The sequence below is a fragment of the Triticum aestivum genome, chromosome 5B (genome assembly GCF_018294505.1).
Source record: "Triticum aestivum cultivar Chinese Spring chromosome 5B, IWGSC CS RefSeq v2.1, whole genome shotgun sequence".
In the NCBI taxonomy this organism is placed as follows: Eukaryota; Viridiplantae; Streptophyta; class Magnoliopsida; order Poales; family Poaceae; genus Triticum; species Triticum aestivum.
Genome location: NC_057807.1, coordinates 27,977,657 through 27,990,525, shown reverse-complemented (window position 1 = coordinate 27,990,525; position 12,869 = coordinate 27,977,657).

Below are 12,869 nucleotides of genomic sequence, written 5' to 3'. Positions count from 1 at the left end.
GGAGACTGACACAAGCAACAGGAGGAAGTAGAAGAAGCAGCATCGCATCCTAGGGCCAGTTCGTCGATCATTCTATCTTCTAAAGCTACAACAAGAGTGAGTTTCATCTAGCACCTAGGTCTTAGTAGTTTCTGCAGCAAGATGTGACCAATATATGGGTTTAGTTTGTTTGTGAACTTAATTGCGTCTGGAGAACTATGTGTGCTTTCTATCTGAATGGTGTTATGATACCTATCTATCTAGCAGTACTCATTGTCTAAAGAACTCTTTTATCTATGATATCTCTATCTATCTATCTATCTATCTATCTATCTATCTATCTGTATGTCAGAATGTTTGCGTCTGATGAAACTTTATTATGTGTTTGTGTTTGAACAATTTTGTGTGTTTGTGTCTAATGAAACTCCTATATCTGAATATTGCAAGCTAGTTGTGTCTGATGAAACTCATGGTGGTCATATTATCTAAATGTCAAACTTTGGTGCTCATATTATTTGAATATTGCAAGCTAGTTGTGTCTGATGAAGCTTTTGGTGGTCATATTATCTAGATATCAAATTTTGGTGCTCTAGGTTTCAATGCAAAGTACATGTCTATAATTTCTCCAGTCAGCTTACCATGGAACTATATGTGTGCTCTAGGTGTCAATGCAAATATAAAATGTTAGAATGCTTCTATTTTGTAGTGTTTCATAGTTTGATTGAATAAAGTCTCAACATTGCAAGTCGTCTTTCTCCTAGTTAGGTACACTTTTGTCTTTAATCAACACAATTTTGAAACCAAATTAAACATTAAATTGAGCACACCTACTAACACTTCACATCAGTCAAATCACTTAAAACCATGTACACTAACTCACCCCTCCTGTGGTCAACTTGTCCACTTCACGACTCAACCAAAATTTAACTCATGTACCCACTGCACAATACCCTCCAAATTTCAGTAGTATCAGTTGCATCCAGTGCACAAGGATAATTCAAATGCAAACTACATCTACTAATCAGTAAAGTAACTAACCCTAGATTGAAACTCTATTTCAAAACCTTGAAATTTAGGCAAACATGATAGGTTTCAGTTAATCTAGAGTCCTAAAATTCAGTCAAACATGACATGAACATTCAGTTAATTCATATTCCTAAATTCAGTACTTCAGTTCATTCAGTCACAAACAACAATAACAAGATTCAGTTAACCTAGGTCCAGCAATGGCATTTGCTAGAATTCCAGCAAACCCTAGTTTCCAAATTTGGATCCTTTCAGTTCCAACAACGAAACTTGCTAATACAGAGAGGCAGGCAGCTCACCTAGGGGCTCGACCACCACCGTGAGGGTGTGCGCGACATCTGCCACCGTCGGCAGTGGCGACGATGAAATGCTCGAGTCTCTGAAATACTCGGAAATGAATATGTTCTTTTTTTGGAAAAGGGGATAACCCCCGGCCTCTGCATCAGAGTTATGCATGCAGCCATAGTAAAAATGGAAGAGATTTTCACTTCCTGTCCTCTGCACCAACTAGTGATGCATACAACCATTTTAGTATGAGTACCAAGATAAACATGCTCCTCAAAAAAATATAGAATGAGTATCAAGATGTTTCTTGATGAGTGGTTTCACCATACACCAAGCTTGATCCTCAATAAATGGTGGAAAACCCCTGTGCATCACCGGTCAATTCTAGGAATTGAACTCGGGTCCTTAGGCTGCACAACAACAAGCCCAACCATTGAGCCAAGGCTCTCTCTGCCGCAACAATCTTCCTTCTCACCGCGAGTGCCCCCTGCCACGCCGGCCAGCCACGCTTTGTGCTTTGTCCACCGCACCTTTTCCTCATCATTCCCTTGTCGATGGATCCGGAGTCGCCACCGCCGCCAAGTCCGCGAGAGAGTGAAAGGAAGAGAGGGTGAGGAAGGGGAATGGCAGAGGGAGTAGTCGGGTTGGGCCGACCCATTCTCTTCGGAATGAGCCGTTAATGTCCGTTAACGACGCGTCATCACCGATGTCGTCCCACGAGTGATCAGCCACATCAAAACGCGCTCAGTAATTGACTCAGTGTTTTTTGCCACTGTTAAATTTTCAGTTCGGTGCAAAATGTCAAGAATCGTAGAGTGGTGGTTTTCTGCTAGTCGTGACATGAAAATGGTGGTTCTGTCCATTTGACTCCCTGGTGATTGTAAAGATACTTTGATTGAGTGATAAAAGTTTTATCCCCGCAAAAAAAACTCCCTGGTTGGTACAAAATGAAGCTATTTTTTAACATAATAAATAGAATTTGGATCATCCTTGCTCTTCATCGTGTGCCCGATGATGCACATGTTCTTGTCCCACCTTGTGTTGAACCCTTGAATATTACGAAGCTCCTTTTAGGTGGGATATAAGGGCATCTCCAAGGCAGATCCGCAAACCTCCCATAACTGTTTAGACCACGTTGTCCAGACTGCCGAAGCCATCCAACGCCGACATGTGCCGGTCCACGGGACGGTCCAGACGCAATTTCTACCGCAAATTGGACACAAAAGTGTGGGAGGTTTATGGGAGTCCGGACACCCGAAATGTACGACTCCGACACCCCCGGCCCACCCAATCCCCCTCCCGGTTTAATTTCCTCACTCTGCCCCTTCTTTCCCTTGTATTGCATCCGCACCCTTGATACGTCTCCAACGTATCTATAATTTTTGCTTGTTCCATGTTATATATTAACATTCTTGGATGTTTTACAATGATTTTATAGCAACTTTATCTCATTTTTGGAACTAACCTATTGACATAGTGCCCAGTGCAAGTTGCTGTTTTTTTCTTGTTTTTTACTTCGCAGAAAAGCAATACCAAATGGATTCCAAACGCAGTGAAACATTTTGGAGAATTTTTCTGGACCAGAAGACACCAAGTGGGCCAAAGAAGTACCGGAGGGGGCTCCGACGGGAGCACAACCAACCAGGGCGCGCCCAGGTGGGTTGTGCCCACCTCAATGGCCATCCGCACTGCCTCTTCACCCTATAAATCCACAAATATTCCAAAAACCCTAGGAGAGTCGCTAGATCAGGAGTTCTGCCGCCGCAAGCCTCTATATCCATGAAAAACCGATCTGGACCCTGTACCGGCACCCTGCCGGAGGGGGAAATCATCACCGGAGGCCATCTTGATCATCCTGGCGGCCACCATGATGAGGAGGGAGTAGTCCACCCTCGGGGCTGAGGGTTTGTACTAGTAGCTATGTGTTTAATCTCTCTCTCTCTCTCACTCTCTCTCTCTCTCTCTCTCTCTCGTGTCCTTGAGATGTCAGATCTTGATGTATCGCGGGCTTTTTTAATATAGTTGGGTCATATGGTGCTTTCCCCTCTCTATCTTGTTGTGAATTGAGTTTTACCCTCGGGGTTGAGGCATAGGGAATGACTTTCATTTTCTCTCTATCTTCTACAGTGGCCGGACATTGAGTCTGACTCAATTTCACACCTTGTAACACAGGCAAGAACTCTTTCTTTGACTGATCCATTTTGAACTTCTTCAAAACTTTATCCAGGTATGTGCTTTGTGTAAGTCCTATTAAGTGTCTTGATCTATCTCTATAGATCTTGATGCCCAATATATAAGCAGCTTCACCGAGGTCTTTCATTGAAAAACTCTTATTCAAGTATCCTTTTATGCTATCCAGAAATTGTACATCATTTCCAATCACCAATATGTCATCCACATATAATATTATAAATGCTATAGAGCTCCCACTCACTTTCTTGTAAATAGAGGCTTCTCCGAAAGTCTGTATAAAACCATATGCTTTGATCACCTCATCAAAGCGTATATTCCAACTCTGAGATGCTTGCACCAGTCCATAGATGGATCGCTGGAGCTTGCACACTTTGTTAGCACCTTTAGGATCGACAAAACCTTCTGGTTGTTGGGGAAAGTAGTAATTCAAAAAAATTCCTACGATCACGCAAGATCTATCTAGGAGATGCATAGCAACGAGATGGGAGAGTATGTCCACGTAGCCTCGTAGACCAAAAGCGGAAGCGTTATGTTAGCGCGGTTGATGTAGTCGAACGTCTTCACTATTCAACTGATCCAAGTAGCGAGCGTACGACACCTCCGCGTTCAGCACATGTTCAGGTTGATGACATCCCTCGTGCTCTTGATCCAGTTGAGGACGAGGAGAGTTCCTTCAGCACAACAGCGTGGCAACGGTGATGATGAAGTTACCGGCGCAGGGCTTTCGCCTAAGCACTACGACGATATGACTGAGGTGTTAAACTGTGGAGGGGGGCACCACACATGGCAAAGAGATTATCTGTTGTGCTTTGGGGTGCCCCCTGCCCCCGTATATAAAGGAGGGAGGGAGGAGGTCGGCGCCTAGCGGGGGCGCGCGAAGGGGGAGTCCAACTAGGATTCCCAATCCTAGTTGGTCTCCCTTTCCTATTCCAAGAAGGGAGAAGGGGAAAGGTGGAGAGGGAGAAGGAAGGAGAGGAGGGCCGCGCCCTCACCCCTTATCCAATTCGGACTGGGCTTGGGGGGGCGCCACCTCCTGGCCACTTCCTCCTCTTCTCCACTAAGGCCCATGTAGGCCCATTAACCCCCCGGGGGGTTCCGGTAACCTCCCGATACTCCGAAAAATGTCCAAACCTCTCTGAAACCATTCTGGTGTCCGAACAAAACCTTCCAATATATCAATCTTTATGTCTCTACCATTTCGAGACTCCTCGTCATGTCCGTGATCTCATCCGGGACTCCGAACAAACTTTGGTCATCAAAACACATAACTCAGAATACAAATCGTCATCGAACGTTAAGCGTGCTGACCCTACGGGTTCGAGAACTATGTAGACATGACCGAGACATATCTTCGGTCAATAACCAATAGCGGAACCTGGATGCTCATATTGGTTCCTACATATTCCACGAAGATCTTTGTCGGTCAAACCGCATAACAACATACGTCATTCCCTTTGTCATCGATATGTTACTTGCCCGAGATTCGATCGTCGGTATCATCATACCTAGTTCAATCTCGTTACCGGAAAGTCTCTTTGCTCGTTCCGTAATGGTTCATCCCGCAACTAACTCATTAGTCACATTGCTTGCAAGGCTTATAGTGATGAGCATTACCGAGAGGGCCCAGAGATACCTCTCCGATATACGGAGTGACAAGTCCTAATCTTGATCTATGCCAACCCAACAAACACCTCCTATAGATCATCTTTATAATCACTCAGTTACATTGTGACATTTTATAGCACACAAGGTGTTCCTCCGGTATTCGGGAGTTGCATAATCTCATAGTTAGAGGAACATGGATAAGTCATGAAGAAAGCAGTAGCAATATAACTGTAACGATCATAATGCTAAGCTAACGGATGGGTCTTGTCCATCACATCATTCTCTAATGACATGATCCCATTCATCAAATGACAACACATGTCTATGGTCAGGAAACATAACCATCTTTGATTAACGAGCTAGTCAAGTAGAGGCATACTAGGGACACTTTGTTTTGTCTATGTATTCACACATGTACTAAGTTTCCGATTAATACAATTCTAGCATGAATAATAAACATTTATCATGATATAAAGAAATATAAATAACAACTTTATTATTCCCTCTAGGGCATATTTCCTTCACTGGTTGCATCATATACAACTGTTCTTTGAGAAATCCATTAAGAAATGTAGTTTTGACGTCCAATTGCCAGATTTCATTATCATAAAATGTGGCAATTGCTAACATGATTCGGACAGACTTAAGCATCGCTACGGGTGAGAAAGTCTCATTGTAGTCAACTCCTTGAACTTGTCGAAAACCTTTTGCGACAAGTCGAGCTTTATAGACAGTAACATTACCATCATCGTTAGTGTTCTTCTTGAAGATCCATTTATTCTCTATGGCTCACCGATCATCCGGCAAATCCACCAAAGTCCACACTTTGTTCTCATACATGGATCCTATCTCAGATTTCATGGCCTCAAGCTATTTTTCGGAATATGGGCTCATCATAGCTTCTTCATAGTCCGTAGGTTTGCCATGGTCTAGTAACATGACTTTCTAAACATGATTACCATACCACTCTGGTGTCGATCGTGTTCTTCTTGACCTACGAGGTTCGGTAGTAACTTGATCTGAAGTTTCTTGATCATCGTCATTAGCTTCCTCTCTAGATAGTTGGTGTAGCTAGGCATCACGGGAACGGATTTCTCTAATGAGCTACTTTCCAAATAGAGAGAAGGTACACTTACCTCATCAAGTTCTACTTTCCTCCCACTCACTTCTTTCGAGAGAAACTCCTTCTCTAGAAAGGTTCCATTCTTGGCAACAAAGATCTTGCCTTAGGATTTGTGGTAGAAGGTGTACCCAATTGTTTGCTTAGGGTATCCTATGAAGACACACTTCTCCGATTTGGGTTCGAGCTTACTAGGGTGAAGCCTTTTGACATAAGTGTTGCAACCCCAAACTTTAAGAAATGACAGCTTAGGTTTCTTGCCAAACCACAATTCATATGGTGTCGTCTCAACGGATTTAGATGGTGCCCTATTTAACATGAATGCAGTTGTGTCTAATGCATAACCCCAAAACGATAGTGGTAAATCAGTAAGAGGCATCATAGATCGCACCATATCTAATAAAGTACGGTTACGATGTTCGGACACACCATTACACTGTGGTGTTCCAGGTGGCGTGAGTTGTGAAACTATTCCACATTGTTTTAAATGAAGGCCAAATTCGTAACTCAAATATTCGCCTCCGTGATCAGATAGTAGAAACTTTATTTTTTTGTTACGATGATTCTCCACTTCTCTCTAAAATTCTTTGAACTTTTCAAATATTTCGGACTTGTGTTTCATTAAGTAGATATACCCATATATGCTCAAATCGTCTGTGAAGGTTAGAAAATAACGATGCCCGCCGCGTACCTCAACACTCATTGGACCGCATACATCGGTATGTATTATTTCCAATAAGTCATTGGCTCGCTCCATTGTTCCAGAGAACGGAGTTTTAGTCATCTTGCCCATGAGGCATGGTTCGCAAGTATCAAATGATTTATAATCAAGTGATTCCAAAAGTCCATCTGCATGGAGTTTCTTCATGCGCTTTACACCAATATGACCTAAACCGTAGTGCCACAAATATGTTGCACTATCATTATCGACTTTGCATCTTTTGGCATAAATATTATGAATATGTGTATCACTACGATCGAGAATCAACAGAAATAGACCACTCTTCAAGGGTGCATGATCTTAAAAGATATTACTCATATAAATAGAACAACCATTATTCTCTGATTTAAATGAATAACCGTCTCGCACTAAACAAGATCTAGATATAATGTTCATGCTCAATGCTGGCACCAAATAACAATTATTCAGGTCTAAAACTAATCCTGAAGGTAGATGTAGTGGTAGCGTGCCGACGGTGATCACATCGACCTTGGAACCATTCCCGACGCGCATCGTCACCTCGTCCTTAGACAATCTTAGTTTAATCCGTACCTCCTATTTCGAGTTACAAATATGAGCAACCGTACCAGTATCAAATATCCAGGCGCTACTATGAGCATTAGTAAGGTACACATCAATAACATGTATATCAAATATACCTTTGTTCACTTTGCCATCCTTCTTATCCGCCAAATACTTGGGGCAGTTCTGCTTCCAGTGACCAGTCCCTTTGCAGTAGAAGCACTCAGTTTGAGGCTTGGGGTCCAAATTTGGGCTTCTTCCTGGGAGTGGAAACTTGCTTGCCATTCTTCTTGAAGTTCCCTTTCTTTCCCTTGCCCTTTTTCTTGAAACTAGTGGTCTTGTTCACCATCAACACTTGATGCTCCTTGATTTCTACCTCCACAGCTTTGAGCATTGAGAAGAGCTCGGGAATTGCCTTCTCCATCCCATGCATATTATAGTTCATCACGAAGCCTTTATAGCTTGGTGGCAGTAATCGAAGAACTCTGTCAATAACACTATCATCTGGAAGATTAACTCCCAGCTGAGTGAAGTGATTATGATATCTAGACATTCTGAGTATGTGTTCACTAACAGAACTTTTCTCCTCCATCTTACAACTATAGAACTTGTTGGAGACTTCATATCTCCCAACTCGGGCATTTTCTTGAAATATTAACTTCAACTCTTGGAACAACTCATAAGCTCCATGATGTTCAAAACATCTTTGAAGTCCAGATTCTAAGCCGTAAAGCATGGCACACTGAACTATCGAGTAGTCATCAGATCGAGCTTGCTAGACGTTCGAAACATCAGCATCTGCTCCTGCAGCAGGCCTTTCACCTAGCGGTGCATCAAGGACATAATTCTTCTATGCAGCAATGAGGATAATCCTCAAGTTACGGACCCAGTCCGTGTAGTTGCTACCATCATCTTTCAACTTAGCATTCTCTAGGAACGCATTAAAATTCAAGGGAACGATAGCACGGGCCATTGATCTACAACATAAATATGCAAATACTATCAGGACTAAGTTCATGATAAATTAAGTTCAGTTAAACAAATTACTTAAGAACTCCCACTTAGATAGACATCCCTCAAGTCATCTAAATGATATGTGATCCAAATCAACTAACCCATGTCCGATCATCACCTGAGATGGGGTAGTCATCAATGGTGAACATCTCTATGCACTAGTGCAGAACCGGGCAATAGCACCGGTTCGTAAGGCCCTTTAGTGCCGGTTCCATAACCGGCACTAAAGTGTGGGCACTAAAGGCCCCCCCCTTTAGTACCGGTTCAGCATGAACCGGTGCTAAAGGGAAACCACGTGGCACGAGCCAGCTCCAGGGGCCTGGAGCCCTTTAGTACCGGTTGGTAAGACCAACCGGTACTATAAGGTTTGGGTTTTTTTTAGTTTTATGATTTCTTTTTCATTTAATTTTGTGTTTCCATTTTAATTCTTTTTCGTTTGCTGGTATTTTACGATACTACACATTGTACACATTATGCATATTTTTTTGATGGTATTGAACTACGGTATGCGACCAATAGAATTTCTAGTAGAACCAATCATTGAGTTCAACATGATTGTCATGATATTATAAGAGTTCATATATAACACCACAAAAGCAAATCACTTAAGTTCAGAACGAAGAACACGGACATGAAAGGACAAGTACTAATTAAGAGCAGCATGAAGAACTAGCTAAATCACTCCTGCTAGCTACTCTCTCTCTGGTAAAATAGCATAGAACATGTATAGCTCTCCTGATTGATCATACTGGAGCATGCCGATGAACGTGTCTCCTAATCGTGGGCTGCGCTTCTCATTGCTGCCCCCTAGTACTTCTCTGCGATCATTAACAATTTTCCTCCAATCTTTCACTATTAAGCATTCATCGCTTCTAGAAATCTTGAATGCATTCATGTGCAATGCAGGATATCTTGGCCGTAAGCTAACAATTGACATCTAACCTTTAGTCTCGATCCCCTGAGGCACAACTGTCATCGGGAGTCCCTGTTGAAGAACATCGTATAGTACTTAATTAATATACTTAGCAATGAAAAGTTTAGCAAAAAAAAATGTATGCAAAATATGCACTGAGGACAAATAGTAAATATCTTACCATCATTCCTAAATAGATGTGACCGTAGTTCAATACCATCACTATTGGTCGCACGTTTTGAGTACTAACATTTCTAAGTGCAGGAAGAAAATTTGTCTTCACAGTATGAAGATCCTCAAGCCATGAAACATAATGACTTATCTCCTCGCAGTTTAGTTCAGCGCCGGGACAGTAGTAGGTCCTGTCTACCAAGCGCCGGACATGTTTGGTTGAATGGAGATAAGCTGTCAATAGAAATTAGTTGTCAGTTATTTTTGAATAAGCAATATCAAAGACAAAAATATAGTTGAGAAGAACTCACATAATGGTAGAACTGGAGGCGTCTGCACATCGACCCATATGTCTCTATTACCTTCAATATCATCTTCTGGACGAATATCAAAGGTGATAACCATACCAGGCTCAAATGCATAAGCCTTGCATAGTGCTTGCCAAGTTTTGCATTCAAAATAGGTGTACGTGTGTGCATTGTATACTTTGACGTTAAAAGTATAACCATCATGCTCAGTTTTCAGGTAAGCTCTCTTTACCTCCATAGTTTCCATATCATTGAAACCTATCTTATCCAAGACAAAAATTCTTGCATGGCAGGGGATGCGCTAGTAGAATAGTGAAAATTAAAAATTATAAGTCAGGCAAATGAAGCATATATAAGTCATGCTTAATTACGAAAACAGACTTGTCGTTGTGACTTACTGTATCGAATTCGAAAATCTCATCCAGCTTGATACTGAATCGCCTACCATCAACAAGGAAATTTCTGCTGCATTGGCCGCGCTGGTCTTCACAGTATTCGCACATAATGAAATTTTTTCCGTCGTCAGACGACATTTCCTATGTTCATATTAGGCGAAACATTAAACACTTACTAATTCAATTAATTCAACTACTTCTATTAATTTAACTAAGCATTTACTAAAAATAAACTAGTTATATTAATTCAATTAGTTCAACTAAGCATTTACTAAAAATAAACTAGTTCTATATATTAATTCAACTAGTTCAACTAAGCATTTACTAAAAATAAACTAGTTCTATATATTAATTCAACTAGTTCAACTAAGCATTTACTAAAAATAAACTAGTTATATTAATTCAACTAGTTCAACTAAGCATTTACTAAAAATAAACTAGTTCTATATATTAATTCAACTAGTTCAACTAAGCATTTACTAAAAATAAACTAGCTAGTTCTATATATTAATTCAACTAGTTCAACTAAGCATTATATTTACTAAAAAATAAACTAGTTATTATATTAATTCAACTAGTTCAACTAAGCATTTACTAAAAATAAACTAGTTATATATATTAATTCAACTAGTTCAACTAAGTATTTACTAAAAATAAACTAGTTATATTAATTCAATTAGTTCAACTAATTAAGCATTTACTAAAAATAAACTAGTTCGTTCTATATATTAATTCAACTAGTTCAACTAAACATTAACATATTTCTAATTCATCGATGATAACATTTCTAACATTCTAAAAATAAACTAGATAGTTCTAATTCATCTAAACATTATAGAAAACAGAAAATAAATAAAAATATATGTGTGTGTAGTACGTGTGTGTGTGTACGTACATGTGTAGTGTACGTGTAGTGTGTGTGTGTGTGTTTGTGTGTGTCTGTGTGTATGTGTGTGTGTGTAGTGTGTGTGTGTGTATGTGTGTGTGTGTGTGTGTATGCGTGTGTGTGTATGGAGTGGGCCGGGCGCGTACGGGTGGCGGGGGCAGCGATGACGGGCAGCGGGGGCCGGGGACGGCGACGAGACGGGCGGCGGCGGCCGGGGACGGCGACGAGACAGGCCGGCGGCGGCCGGGGATGGCGACGAGACGGGCGGCGGGGGCGGCGACGACGACGGGCGGCGGGGGCGCGCGGCGACGACGATGACGGGCGGCGGGGGCGGCGAGGGCGATGGCACGGCGGCGCGGCGGCGTCGACGTCGTCGTCGAGATCGAGACTCTCTCGCGCGAGAAGTGGAACGAAGCGGCGACGAGATAACTAATTTTTCGTAAGTGTCATATATGTAGGGGGAGCCTTTAGTACCGGTTGGAGCCACCAACCGATACTAAAGGCCAATTTTGGCCAGCCCAAGCGGCAGGAAACTGGGCCTTTAGTACCGGTTGGTGGCTCCAACCGGTACTAAAGGGCAACCCATTAGTACCGGTTGGAGCCACCAACCGGTACTAATGGCTGTGCGTTTTTCTGCTATTTTTCTTTTCAGCTAAAGTTTTTATTCTTTTCTGCTATTTTTTCTTTTTTGCTATTTTTTCTTTTCTACAAAACTTGATGGTCAAAGTCTAGAGTTATAAATTAAAAAAAAGAAATGTCGCACTGGTTTATAAACCCAGCCACGGCTGCCCTTTCGAACTCCTCTATTTAGCAGGCTTCTGGGCCTAACTAGGGCGCGCTGCCCTGTGAGCCTGCTGGCCCTACTGGGCATGTATTTGCACACCCAAGGTCTGGCAGGCCCACAGGACAGCGCCCCAACATTCTTCTTCCTCTTCTTCTCCTTCTTCTTCCTCTTCTTCTTCTTCCTCTTCTTCTTCTTCTTCTTCTTCTCCTTCTTCTTCCTCTTCTTCTTCTTCCTCCTTCTTCTTCCTCTTCTTCTTCTTCTTATTATTATTATTATTATTATTATTATTATTATTATTATTATTATTATTATTATTATTATTTTTGCGTAGTTTTTTGTATAGTTTTTTCTTTTCTGTTATATTTATTTTCTTCTATTTATTTGTGAGTAGTTTTTCATCTAGTTTGCCAAAATTCAACATTTTCAGAGTTCATTTTGTAGTGATTTTTAATTTCATGGTCATTTTGTAAACAATTGAAATATAGCAAATATAATTTTTTTTTCTTTTCTGCTTTATTTTTTCTTCTATTTATTTCTGAGTAGTTTTTTTCTTTTCTGCTATATTTATTTTCTTCTATTTATTTCTGAGTAGTTTTTTATTTTGTTTTTCTCTTTTCAGCTATAGTTTTTCTTCTTTTCTGCTATTTTTTGTTTTCTGCTATTTTTTCTTTTCTGCAAAACTTGATGGTCAAAGTCTGGAGTTATAACTTAAAAAAAGGAAATGTCGACGTGCAATTAGTTTTTGCCATAACAGAAGAAGTCCGGAGTTGTAATAAGTTATTAAAAATAAAAAAGAGGTGCAATGCTCGTTAATTTGCTTCAAGCCTTTGGAATAGTGTAAACTGCACTGCGCATAGCTCCATGCGGTCTACCGTATTCTTGAAGGATTGAAGCTAAGCAACGTGAGCATTGAGCCTCTTCTTCATCGTCTCTGCACTCAGGGCTTA